The 14,312-nt window shown below is 32.0% G+C and overlaps 2 long non-coding RNA genes across 2 annotated transcripts; both read left to right on the top strand.

Moving 5' to 3' along the window:
- The first annotated feature begins 491 nt into the window (after positions 1-491).
- LOC143055451 (uncharacterized) lies at positions 492-3,831 on the top strand. Its single transcript, XR_012972036.1, has 3 exons — positions 492-648; positions 1,417-1,479; positions 3,750-3,831. It is a non-coding gene; the product is annotated as an uncharacterized LOC143055451 (long non-coding RNA).
- Positions 1,992-3,150, top strand: LOC143055452 (uncharacterized). The gene is made up of 2 exons (XR_012972037.1): positions 1,992-2,323; positions 2,782-3,150. It is a non-coding gene; the product is annotated as an uncharacterized LOC143055452 (long non-coding RNA).
- Positions 3,832-14,312: the final 10,481 nt, after the last annotated feature.

Raw genomic sequence — 14,312 nt, 5'->3', positions numbered from 1 at the left:
TTAATACATTTATTCTCAATTCTGATATGTCCCACTTTTTCAAAGCTGTGCAAGTTTTACAGAAACTAATCGTCAAAATAAACATTTGTTTCAAAAACCATCCAAGCAAAATAAGAGTCCAACAATATAAATTAAATGTGCAATACCAATAAATCATTTCAAAATGTGTCAAAAACGTTTGAAAAAATCATTCGACAGGTACAAGTGCTGTCTTTTGATACGAAATGAAAATCACAAATAGGAAAAAGTATACCAATGCGTACTTGCATTATGTAGGTTTTAAATTAAAGATTAAATCTTACACACAATTTAAATGTTCATCAGTAATATGATATAATTATCAAACAGTACTTAGTTATTAATTAATTTTTTTTGACACACTCTACTTTTCTTGTCAACGAGTTCTCAATTAACACCGGGAAGGTATCTTTGGTAATAAAACATAAACAGTCTGGCTCCTCGGTGAGGGTTAATAATTAGGATTACGAACTACATTTAAAAGATCTCTAGTGCTATACTGTATTATTTAGCTGTATACTATAATGGCACAGATCAGACCTCATGATGATACTCAAGAAGCTATGAAAAAACTTGAGAATTTAGACGAAATTATTGTTAAACAGCATCTGATGAACTTTGGTGTAAAAGGTAGGTTCATTAAATTTGCTTTGAGAGCTTTATTTATGGAACTGATATATCATTAATTTTTTAACAGAAATCGAGGATTACTTGTTCTGCTACTAATATAATATATTAAGACAGGGGAGATAAATAATTATGATTATTATTTCATTTTACTATATTCTATAATTATTTACCGTCTTATTGGCTAAAAGCATATGCAATATTCTTTTGTAAAATTATAACCACCGTTGGAACATCTTGATAGAATAATATAAGATTAATTATTTTAAAGTATTCTTATACAAGTACTTTTGAAAATATTTTTTGTGTTTTTATCTGAATAAAAACTCATTTACGTCAAATCAATGATTTGCCCAGTATTTCATAATAATATTTTTAAAAATGACACTGAAACCTAAACCCAATGTATGCCAATATCAAATTTAGAATAAAAGTTAATTTGAGCAAATGAAAGAACCCCATTGTTAAATGAAATACAATTAAACAGTCATACACAATAATATGATACTATACATTTCACTAAATATATCATCTTTAAAGAGAAAATAAATGCCAAAACAGATAATAATTTTAGTTAAAATAAAAAAAAAAATGTAGTTATATATCTAGAAAAAGACATCTAATAAAAACAATTAATTAAGGGGTGAATGACAACCCATGATAAAGGTCACAGTATCAGCTGATTAAGGGACATAACTTTGTCAAATGAATATGTAATGATCCAATAATACAAACGTACATATATTTAATAGACTCAATTTTATTTCTCAGGGTACAAGTTTAGTATTTGTGATTCGCAAAATCAGCAAATTATGGACGCAGTAGAAGAAAGCGGTAAATATAATTTGATGATTTGTTTTTCTTTATCGAAAACAACATAGTAAATAAAGACAATAGTAGTATACCGCTGAAATGAATCCGGATCACAAAGTAAAATTTAGTCAAGTATAAGAGGACTACAACGGACCAACAGAAACACTGAACTGCTACAAAAACAATCGCCAAATACATAGATACATTTGATAATAGCTGCCATATTCCTGACTTGGTTCAGAACACTTTAAGGAAAACAGATTGCTTGGATCTAGTTTTATGGATTGGCAAACCTCCCGCTTATAAGAGCACAGACAAATAACTTTCCTGCATAGAATCATTGAAGATGTCTACAAAATGAGACGTGATACCCAAACAAATAATGTCAAAGTTTGCTTCATAAAACGATAGACAGATTTTGTAACACCTATTTGCTTATATCCTGTAACGATATGTTCTAGCGTTGAGATTAAACTGTTCGTTAATACCATTTGATATAGATGATTCCAGTTGTTGCTGAAGATTATGTTGCAGCAGAACAAGAACTTTAGCTAAACGAATAAGCAGTTATGAACACAAAACTCTTATGGAACGGAAAAGACCTTATCGTTGTTCTGGTTCATTCTGCTGCTGTTATCTACAGTTTTTGTCATTATCACTGTACTAGTTTACATATTTTTTAAGGAGCCGGCTGAAGGACGCCTACGGGTGCGGGAGTTTCCCGCTACATTGAAGACCCATTTGTGGTCTTCGGCTGTTGTCTGCTCTATGGTCGAGTTGTTGTCGCTTTGACACATTCCGCATTTCCTTTCTCAATTTTATTGAAGAGATCAAGTTGATTCAAGCTTGGAGAAATAAAACAAAAGTAAGTGTCTTTTAAAAACTCGTATTCACTTTGTTTTAGTTAACTTGCCAGTAGCGCTTTTGTCATCACTTTGCGTTCGCCTATCAGTTGTCCGTCTTTGAAGTTATCGACAACGTACTTGACACAAAATATATCGACAATGTGCTTGAAACAAAACATATTGACAATGTGCTTGAAACAAAACATATCGACAATGTGCTGTGTTTTGTGGAATGTTGTTTATTTTTCACAAAGAACATAAGGGCAAAGATGTGGCAGTAACAAGGTACACGTATTTACAGAAACATTCCTGAATAGAATCATTGAAGAAGTCTTTCAAATGAGACGTGATACACAAATAAATATGTCAAAGTTTGCTTCATAAAACAATGGTCAGATTTTGTGACACCAATTTACTTATCCCGTAATGATATTTTCAAGTTTGTAGATATACATTTCATTTATAACATTTAATATAGATGATTCGAGTTGTTGCTGGAGATTGTGTTGCAGCAGAACAAGACCTTAAGTGATACGAATAAACAGTAATGAACACAAAACTCTTATGGAGCTCAAAAGACCTTATCGTTGTTCTGGTCCATTCTGCTGCTGTTGTCTACAGCTTTTGTCATTGAAGAGTTCAAGTGGATTTAAGCTTGGAGAAATAAAACAGAAGTACGTGTCTTTTAGAATCTCATATACACATTGTGTTAGTTAACTTGTCAGTGGCGCTTTTGTCATCACTTTAATGAATATATAAAAGAAATGAAAATTTCCTTTGTATAAAAGAGATACATGTAAAGGTATAGATGCCCATTAAAATCATAATAAAAGTATTTCAGAAACTGCTTTGTTTTCTTTACGTTGTGTATTTATTCAGATTTTAACCATTAAGATTTATCTGAAATGATTTGTCTACCAACGAACACAAGTAAACACAATGTTTAAATAATATTTTAGATTTAAGTTGAATAAAATATAAGGTGCAGGGTAACATAAAAGCATTGATGACAGATGAAGTTTTTGATAGATGCATGGGGCTCTTATCTCCTTATGGAGCTTAAATACAGACGGCAATATATATAGTTGATGTATATACTTTTCACATGCATGTTATTCTCGAATCGTTGCATTATTTAGAGCCCTTTTCAAAATTCCGATTCTCATTTAAAATACACATAGAAATGCTATTAAAAGTAAATCGAGAGACAGAAGGGCAAAGCTGAGACAGGAACAAGGTAAAGATAGATAATCAAGTATTTACAGAAACTTTCCTGCATAGAATCATTGAAGATGTCCTCCAAATGAGACGTGATACACAAACAAATAATGTCAAATTTTGCTTCATAAAACGATAGACAGATTTTGTAACACCTATTTGCTTATATCCTGTAACGATATTTTCTAGCGTTGAGATTAAACTGTTCGTTAATAACATTTGATATAGATGATTCCAGTTGTTGCTGGAGATTATGTTGCAGCAGAACAAGACCTTTAGTGATACGAATAGTAATGAACACAAAACTCTTATGGAACGGAGAAGACCTTATCGTTGTTCTGGTTCATTCTGCTGCTGTTGTCTACAGTTTTTGTCATTATCACTGTACTAGTTTACATATTTTAAAGGAGCCAGCTGAAGGACGCCTACGGGTGCGGGAGTTTCTCGCTTCATTGAAGACCCATTGGTGGCCTTCGGCTGTTGTCTGCTCTATTGTCGAGTTGTTGTCGCTTTGACACATTCCGCATTTCCTTTCTCAATTTTATTGAAGAGATCAAGTTGATTCAAGCTTGGACAAATAAAACAAAAGTAAGTGTCTTTTAAAAACTCATATTCACATTGTTTTAGTTAACTTGCCAGTGGCGCTTTTGTCATCACTTTGCGTTCGCCGATCAGTTGTCCGTCTTTGAAGTTATCGACAAAAGTAAGTGTCTTTTAAAAACTCATATTCACATTGTTTTAGTTAAGGTGAGAGGTACGTAAATGACCGCCTCTAGCGGAAAACGGGAAAATCGGGGTTTGTTGCTATGGGAGTTATCTCCCGTACACCAGAAAAAATATTTTCAAGATGTCGGAATATATTCCGCTTCGTCGGAATAATGGTCAATTTGGTGGAAGAGTATTGAATGCATCTCATCAAAATATAGCTAAAATTAAAGAATGTAAAATGAAATATCTTGTAACATTCAAACATTGCTTTCCTCCTATGAAAATGAAAGAAACTTGGCATGTCGTGATGGCCGAAGAGCGACTGAGTTGGGTTTATACTGTCCTTTACTAATAATAGCTGACCAACTTAAAGCTTGCATATAAACTATGTTTCTACAAAACTGTTTAAAGTACATAGAATGGATCTCGGAACTGTTTTGTTTATACCTTGGGGTAACTGTCCATACATGAACTTACTATACGCCGGTAATCGGCAAAGATCAGAGAGACTTAAAAAATCGGGAATGTTGATATGTAACGTGAAAACGAAATGTAGTAGACTATATATTGATAAGAATATCATAAACACGTACATGCATTACACACGTAAACTCCCACAATAACAAATTGAAGCTTACACTATATATTGTCATTTTATTTATTGACATTCCATAGCAAACTTTGTCACGGACTTACATTCATTCATTTGCATTCAAAGAAATAAATTTTCCCAAAACAACTGTCAACGTGAGTGAAAACGGCTAGGACGTATTCAATCCTCGACACAAAAAAAAAAGGTTAATACTAATATTTTTTAATTTGATATTCCTGTTATAACTGTGATCAACTGTTATATAACCATTTTCTCATATAAATATAAACATAAATCTTTCTTTACAGTGCTTTCTTTCACGTCCGCGATATGGTCTATAAATAGAATTTGAAAATGAAAGTACTAGTGCTATTTTAAAACAAATAATTTATAGTAAAAAAAATATTGAAAAGCAAAAGAGTTTAATTGCTTTCTGTGTGACATAAAAGGAGTAGGTTCAGTAAGACCCCTTTTTGGCCCCAAAATATAGCAGTTTTACAAAATGGTTAAAATGTAAACCTTTAGTTATTTATTGGACAGTAGAATGCTTCTGCTACATAAATTATATGGGCTGTTTTTGACAATACAATGCACAAATATCCGGTACTAGCACCATTAAGTCGTGCTAAACTACTGAAATCCTCATAATTCTAGCATTTTAGTTAAATTTTAGACGGTTTTCGTGTAAAACGAAAGTGGCCGCATTCGTGTTCATCCTTAATATTGAAATGTAAGTTGTATTTTATAATAATACGTACATATATAAAGGTTGAGGATGAACACGGATGCGGCCACTTTAATTTTTACCAAAAACCATCTGAAAAGTGACATTTTTCGGCATATTAGGTAGATTTTTCATATTTGAGCTTGAATCGGATCGTTTTTGATGACTAAATCTGTTAAAATCTTTCACATAAACTAATTAATTCAAATAAAATAGACACTTAAGTGTTTAAAAAGTGGTCAAAATCTTTCGTCAGATGAACCTGAAATTTGAGGCCAAAATCGGTCCTTCCCGAACCTACTCCTTTGTAAAATATAATGTCGGAAATTACTTCAGACGGGTAAGCAAGAGAAAGTGACAATAAACTTGAACGAGAATCGTAATGACTAATGGTGATGGGGCCTTCCGCATGAACAAACGGGAGCTCCGAAGTAAAACTGTCTTTCAAAATGAACGAAAATTTAAAAGAAATGAATACACGTTGCTTTTTAGTCAATTTGAATTGAATGAACCATTGTAAATTACAAGCTTTCAGCATGAAAAAGCGGCAGGGAAAAATATAGATCCGCTGATTAAAAATTACGGCTCTACCGCCACTTCAAAAATAAAATAATTAGCTAAGTATATATATATATTATACTGAAGATATAGAAATTTCTGCTTGCATCAATCAATTCATTTTAAATTGCGCAAAATTTCGGAATTACAGTTATTTCGATTTCAGTTGATACTGTTTATATACATGTGCAAATGCTGCTATAAAAATTTAGAATTAGAGTTTTTATTTTTGCTTTACGTATTTCTTCTCAATTTTCGCAAGTTTTCGTACTAACAGGACTATTGTTGGCATAAATTACAAGGTCCTAAAGCTGTTGGCGATTTCCAATCTCTGCAACATCTAATACATACGTGAAAATCCCTCGAAGACGGTTCTTCAAAATCACACGCAGCATTTCTATTCAGTACATTGTTAGCTTGATCATTACAGCTAAAAAATCTAGACTGGATACATTTATCTGAACGTCATATAAAGTGTGTTCAAAGTCTATGTTGAACAATTTATAACAACACATAGCTGAGTGGGGGATAGAGCAGATTGGTATTCCGAGAAAACATTGTCAACCGCGGCGAAGCCGAATAACAAAAAAACCAATGATAAATAAGTTGGAATTTATATACATTTGTTTTTAGATATTCACATCTATGCACTGTTCGCACTATAATAACGGAACAAAACCAACGATGGAGAAAAAAGTAGGGATAATATGCAACAAACTTTTAAATATTTTTTTTGTTGATCTTTTGTTTATAATTTACATTTATCCCACATCTCCTTTCATGTCATATTAAACACACTCCTTAAGTTTGCAAATGACCAGTACTATTTGGATCGAAGTATGTGTTTATGTTGAGTTCTCTTGTCATTGAACCATAATTTTATATATTTTATATGCATAACCTCCTGCAACTATCGGAGGATTAAAAGTTAAATGTTGTGATTTTTTTATGCACACGCCGTTGCGGAGGGGGCATTACTTTTAACACTTGTCCGTCTGTCCGTCCGTCGTACCGTCCAAAATTGGTTTCCGTTCTCTAACTTCAGTTTGCCTCAACCAAATGTTAGAAGACTTATACACAATGCTGATTACTAAAAAAAATCACATATCTAGTTTAAATTTTGGTGGCGTCACTTTTAAAGTTTTTTAGTAATATCACTTTATAACATCATATGCAAGCGGGCGCATCTGTGTCCCATGGACACATTTCCCCATTTATTTACTATTGTTTATCTTTTGGCCGTTTTTCGTTTTTTCACAATACATTGTCAGTAAGTTTTCGGCTTATAAGTTTCAATTTCTCGTTGCGCGGTATATTTCGCCTTCAATATTGTGAAGCAGCAATATTGTGGTCGAATATGTGAACATTGAATGTATCTCGTCATTCGGAGAATCTATTTTAATGATAGATCTTTCCAGAAATGAGTTATAAATACTTAGGACCTCGTATAATCACTGAATAAACAATAATAGGTTATCAATCCTTTTCCAGGCAGAATAATATGCTCTATAGCGCATTTGAATAGCCAAACAAATTATAATGAGGCAGTCGTTGTCTTTACAATTTTGCTGAAATAGCCTTGACGTTGCGTAATCCTTTCGGCAACGTCATGATTTTTCTCTCTTTTCATGTCAACAACACCCTTTCAACGGCTGATATATGAAAAAGGAGTTCGGTAACCCCATGAAAATTATATATCAAAAGAAAGGAAAATAGTACCTTAAAAACATTTGATTTTTATAGAAAAATCGTAGGATTGGTTTAAACTGCAGCATAAATAAAGCTTGAAATTTCTTATTTTTTGTTCAAATTTGACGTTATGTCTATGTACTTTATGTTGTTTCATTACCATTTTCAAATGCCTGGAACTCGGAAATTAGATCGGTGACCAACTTAAATTTTTCGAATTTTCATTATCTTTCAATAAGTTCTACGTGCATACAATTTCTTTTAAAAATCACAGGACAAGCCATTTACGTACCTGTTACCTTAACTTGTCAGTGGCGCTTTTGTCATCACTTTGCGTTAGCCAATCGATCATCTGTTTTTGAAGTTATCCAAAATGTGCTTGAAACAAAACATGTTGACAATGTGCTTGAAACAGAACATTTAGAAAATGTGTATAAAACTAAATTTATCAATTATGTGCTTGAATCAAAATTTATTAACGATGTGCTTGAAACAAAACATATCGACAATGTGCACGAAACAGAAGATATCGACAATATGCTTGAAACACAACATATCGACCATGTGCTTGAAACACAATATATCGAACATGTGATTGAAACAAAACATATCGACCATTTGCTTGACACAAAACATATCGATGATTATCTTGACACAAAGCATATTGACTATGTGCTTGAAACACAACATATCGACAATGTGCTTGAAACAGAACATATCGAGACTGTGCTTGAAAAAAACATATCGACAATGTGCTCAAAACAAAACATATCGACAATGTGCTTGAAACAAAACATATCGACAATGTGCTTGAAACAAAGCATATCAATAATAGACTTATAACCAAACATATCGATGATGTGTTTGACACAAAACTATCACGATGTGCTTGAAACAAAACATATATACGACGATATTATGAATCGTTGCTCAACAGAATATTCCATCTTATTAAGTCAGACATTTAACAATCTGCTTTAGTGTCTTGGCACTATCAACCGTATTTTCAATGTTTTTACAGGACTTTTACAACGGGGTGACTAGTGGACAGAAAGGGCTTATTAAGTCAAATCATATTTTCAATGATTGAAGGGTTGCTCAGTCTGTATCTGTGTAGTGTTTTGTTTGGTTTCCATATTGGGTTTTTTTTCTGTGTTGTCCGTTATATCTTCAAAATATTGGTTCTCAATTTAATCTTTTCATTCTTTTTTTCACTAAAATCTCGGATACTCTGTGAAATTCAAATTAACGATTCTTCTATTTGATTGGTTTTTTTTTTTGTAATTACAATACGCCTGTTTTGTTTACCAGCAGATCTGACTTATCGTTTGTAAGGACTAATTAGAACCCAGTAAAAGAGGTTTAAAACCCGACAATTCCGAAATGCGTTTTAGACATAGTTTAAAAAATATAAATTATCAGTTGAATGAAAAGTATCCAAGTTCAGGATACAACCTGAGTACGTATAATTTGTGTTACAGGCAAAATAGAATTTAGTGCCGATTTCTAAGACTACAGTTAGAAAAACAACACTGTTACAATGATGCAGCAAACGTATATAGAACATTAATGATATACTTTACAAAGATACAAAAAACGCAATCGAGATAGAAAAAGTAATAGTACACATTATTTTGAAGATATTAATGTTTTACAATTACTTTGAATACTAACGGTCCTTTACAATATGTTAGATACAGAGCAAAGAATATATGTAAAGAATTAAATTGTAAATATCAAAGACCTTCCAGCTGACATGATTCCTTAGCTGAAAAAATGGTTAGAAAATTGGTTAAAAAAGACAACCGCTGACGTAAATTCCGGGGTGATGAATTACGAATATGTGATTGTATAAAACGACTTTTTTGTAGATTTCAATGCAACTCTCCACTTTTTAAAATCTGATCTTTAAAAACAAATATGAAAGACGGACAGTAAAAATAAGAAAAACTAACTTGTTTATATTTTTTAAAGTTTCAGAAAAACTGTCAGTATCAGAAAAGGCGCTGATTCTGTCTGCTGGATTCCTTACTGAGATTTTCTTCATGGATCAGGGTATTTTAAGAACACATAACACACAAACGATGACTGGAGAAACTATTGATGTTGTTTTCTATAACTGTAAATACAACATGACAAGACGAAGACCCGGATTCTATCAAAAACAGATAAATCCTTTGTTTTAACATTCGCACACTTTTAATATGGTGTGTGTTTTATTTTATATATAACTTACATGTTCTAGAATGCATTTGTGTGATATTTACCTAGCTATGAAACCAGGTCCAATCGACCATTTTCTGCATAAGAAAACGCCTATACCGAATCAGGAATACCCCAGTTGTTATCCATTCGTATGACGTGTTTGGGATTTTCCTTTTCGAATTTCCTCGATATTTTTTTAAATTTTACTTTTGAATATTGTACGAATACCTTTATAGCTACCTTATGCATAATGTATCACAAACTTTGTGTTAAAGAGTAGAGACAAAGAAGCACATGATAAGATAAGGTTTTGTAAAACATTATAAGTTACCTTCATGATGTTAAATGTTTTCTACTATGGATAATAAAAGAAAAATGTAATAAAAAATTAATAACAGAGCGTTGGGCCAATTTCCATAGTCTATTGAAAGTTTATGGATTTCTTTATGCAGTGTTTTAAATAGCATTTTTCCTTCCCTTTCCGTTACGGATACTATGATACAGATACCCACTATCAGAAATTTTAAACGCTTTATAAATATGTCACATAATTATGCATGTAAAAAAAACCCCACAGGATTGATTGATATTTAAAAATAATAAAAACATGTTGTATAAAATAGCAGTTTGTAATCTATATAGCAAACAAGTAACTTGATGTTCTTCATAAACTGCTTGATTGACGATTTTTTGCAATGTGTATTATGTTGATCATTTTGAAAAAAAGCTACATACACTATGCTCATATATTGTGCTATGATAATTGTCATCACACCTTTCGCAAATATAAGAAAGAGATTACCCGACAAAAACGGTTAAAAATATGTTTTAATGCGATAAAAAAAGTTCTTTATTTCTGATTAAAAGTAAAATAAGTTCACGATTGATTCTTTAAGGCTAACTCTTATGTTATTTGAATTTTTGAAATATGAACTTAAGTTTTCTTTCACAGTCAGGATTATACTTCGTCAAAACTGATTCCCCATTACTCAACCTATTTTTTTCAATCTCGAAAATGGAAGCCATTGAACAGATGACGGGCTGTCATTTCATCTCTTGAAAACCGATTTTATACACATAGCATCATTACCATTCTAACAAAACATTTGTTTTTAAAGACAAATATATCAAATAGCTATTATCACTGGGGTAAAGCTGATGACCGTAACTGCATTCACGGTCATATCCCAAGAAAAATTGGGTCAGTATCTGTATTGTCTGTTATAGTGTTTCTGTATCATTTTCTTTACAAAGTATACATTGATACGATGTAAATTTATAAAAGATTCACACAGAAATCACAAATTACTACCGAAAAATGTTCAGGAAACGGGAAATTCAATTTGAAAAAATCGATAAGATGTCCGTAAATCATTATCAAAATATTTTCAAGATGACCGTAACATAAAACAAGGATGACCGTGATTGGTAAACAGATGACCGTAACTTGTAAAATATGACCGTAATTTGTAAAGAATGACTGTAAAGGATAATCGTAACTTTTAAATGATGACCCTCAATTCTAAGAATATCCGTATTTGTATTCATAGCTTTTTGTTTTGTTTGTCTCAATAGGGGCTCAGTTAGCTGATATAAACATGTTTCGTCATTTATTTTTAACTATTTGCTGTATTTTGAGTTCATGACAATTATAGTAAATTGCAAATTTCTCGCAAACAATGAAATATTTATTGACAACGACTTTAAATTTTAATACAAATTGACAGAGATACGACGAAAAGATGAAGAAACAAGAATGTGTCTCTAGTACATGCCTCATCTACACTATAATTTTCGTTAAAATGGAAAAAAAATGTAATTTGGCATTATGATTAGAAAGATCATATCATAGAAAACATGTGTACCAAGTTTCAAGTTGATTGGACTTCAACGTCATCAAAAACCTCCTCGACCAAAATCTTTAACCTGAGGTGGGACAGACGGACGAACGAGCAGACGAACGGACGAACAAACGAACGGACGCACAGACCAGAAAACATAATGCCCATAAATGGAGCATAAAAAACACTAATCAAACATATTCTCAATTTTATATTAATATCCGGTAATTGAGCCTGTGTATATGGTTCCAGAGGAAGCAGATTTAAATCTTAGTGTGTCTTTATATATGAATAATATTGCTGTATATACAAGGTTCCCCTCAGTGGTGGATCCAAAAGGGGGGTTCCGGGGGTTGGAACCCCCTTTTTATTTACCGATCAGTGCATTTGAATTGGGGACATATAGTTTGAACCCCCTTTACCCTGGGTTGGGACCCCCTTTTTTTGAAAAATTGATTAATCCGCTCCTGCCCCTTGTGATACGCTATACGCACAAGACTATTTTAAGGATCTATTTTGCTGGAGCTCGCCTTCACTAGTTTGATCGTAGTATTTTAAAAACAGGTTCTGTTATTTTACTTGCAAGACAAAATAGAAGACAAATCAAAGACGATATAATATCAATGGCTGTACATCCAATGGCATTTTTAAAAAAAAGTGCATTTATTATATGTCATTACAAGGAATTCCAGTTATAAAAAAAAATCTTTTGGCTTTTAGTTGGAGGCTGTGCAGCACAATGGTTTTTTTTTTATTATACTTGTAAGGTGTCATTTAATCGAGCTTTTGTTGCATGTTTTCCTCACTTTTTCATGTGCATGTCTTGTTGTAAGTTCATTTCATAAATTATACCCTTTTCCGTAAAAAATGATATATATGGTGAACTATGTATTTAAAGCACGTCTTATTTTCTCCTACCTATAGGATAGTGCTCTCATATAAATACGTTTAATATCAACACCATTAATCATTTGCTACAAAAAAGGTAGTTATACAAATACGGATATTTCTTAGAATTGACGATCATCCTTTAAAAGTTACGGCCATCATTTAGAAATTACGGTCATCCTTTACAAAGAACGGTAATCTTTTAACCAATTACGGTCACCCTTGTTATGAATTGCTGATTCTGTTACGGTCATCCCGATTGTGATTTACGGTCGCCTTAGCGATTTTTTAAAATCGAATTTCCTGTTTCATGCACATTTCTCAGAAGTAATTTGTGATTTTCTTGTGAATCTTTTATAAATTTACATCGTATTAATGTCTCCTTTGTAAAGAAAATGATATAGAAACACTGCAACAGACAATACAGATACTGACCTTTTTTTTCTTCCGACATCTTGGGATTACCGTGAATGCAGTTACGGTTATCAGCTTTACTCCAGTGATTATGCATCATGTAATGTACTTTTATTATTATGCCTTTTGTCACTCAAACTTTTATCTGATCGGTATTAAGAGCGCGAAAGTACTCTTCTATATTGAATATTTTATTGAAGGATAGACTAAACATTTTCAAATGATAATTATCCTATATAAAAGGATTAATTTTAAGTTGTGAAATTTTAATATCGCCTTGAATTTCGTCAAGGGTTTTAAATAAAAAAGATCAAATGGTTGTTCAACACGGTGTGTCCGACTTTTCTTAACATTTGGTAAAGCACAAAACTTTTTCGTTTGTTATTAAAAACACCTTCTCTGTTGAAAGACTCACTAGAAATGTATTTTACTTTCCATATACTTCATTTCGGAATTTTTGAAAATTTATGAATTAGACTGTCCCTCTGGTATCTTTCGTCCCTCTCTATTAATACTTTTATATCAATATTAAGCCTATATGTATATATAAATATATAAAATATCTAACTCTGAAACGAAGTGATGTATCCGATATTTTTTCTTTATTTTTTATGAGAAAACCGTTAACACATACACACTTCAAATTAAAAATGGTGAATTGCCAATTTTATAATCCCCCCCACCCAGATAAAAAGAATTTAAATGCTTGGACAGAGATACAAATTAATGCTTGAAAAAGACCAATCTATTATCTTTCTTTTGGATTATTTTTCGGTGCACTTTATGCTTAAACACAAAACAATATTCTCATGTATTTGCACCTTCCATAATCGACTGTTTTGTGAAAATTTGTCTGTACTTTATTTTAAGTTGACAAATATATCGAAACTTCATATTATAATTTTAATGTACACACATGTATATGATGCAAATACTCCCAAATTATGCGCCTACATTAAACATTTAAAGCCCATAGAAATAGACGTAATCAATTCAAAAGTTCCAACCATACCATTCATATCTTCTGTGACAAAGAATTCCATTTCTTTTGCTTAATTTTAACTAGTTATCAGCTGGTTATGAGTTTAACTATATCAAAGGACTCATTCATGACAGACTCATCAAGATAAAAAAATATTAAGAAATAAAAAAAAGATTCACTCAAAAGTTCA

Source organism: Mytilus galloprovincialis, chromosome 12, assembly GCF_965363235.1.
Source record: "Mytilus galloprovincialis chromosome 12, xbMytGall1.hap1.1, whole genome shotgun sequence".
NCBI classification, from domain to species: domain Eukaryota; kingdom Metazoa; phylum Mollusca; class Bivalvia; order Mytilida; family Mytilidae; genus Mytilus; species Mytilus galloprovincialis.
Note: the sequence above shows the minus strand (reverse complement) of the source record. Positions and strands in the feature narration are given on the sequence as shown.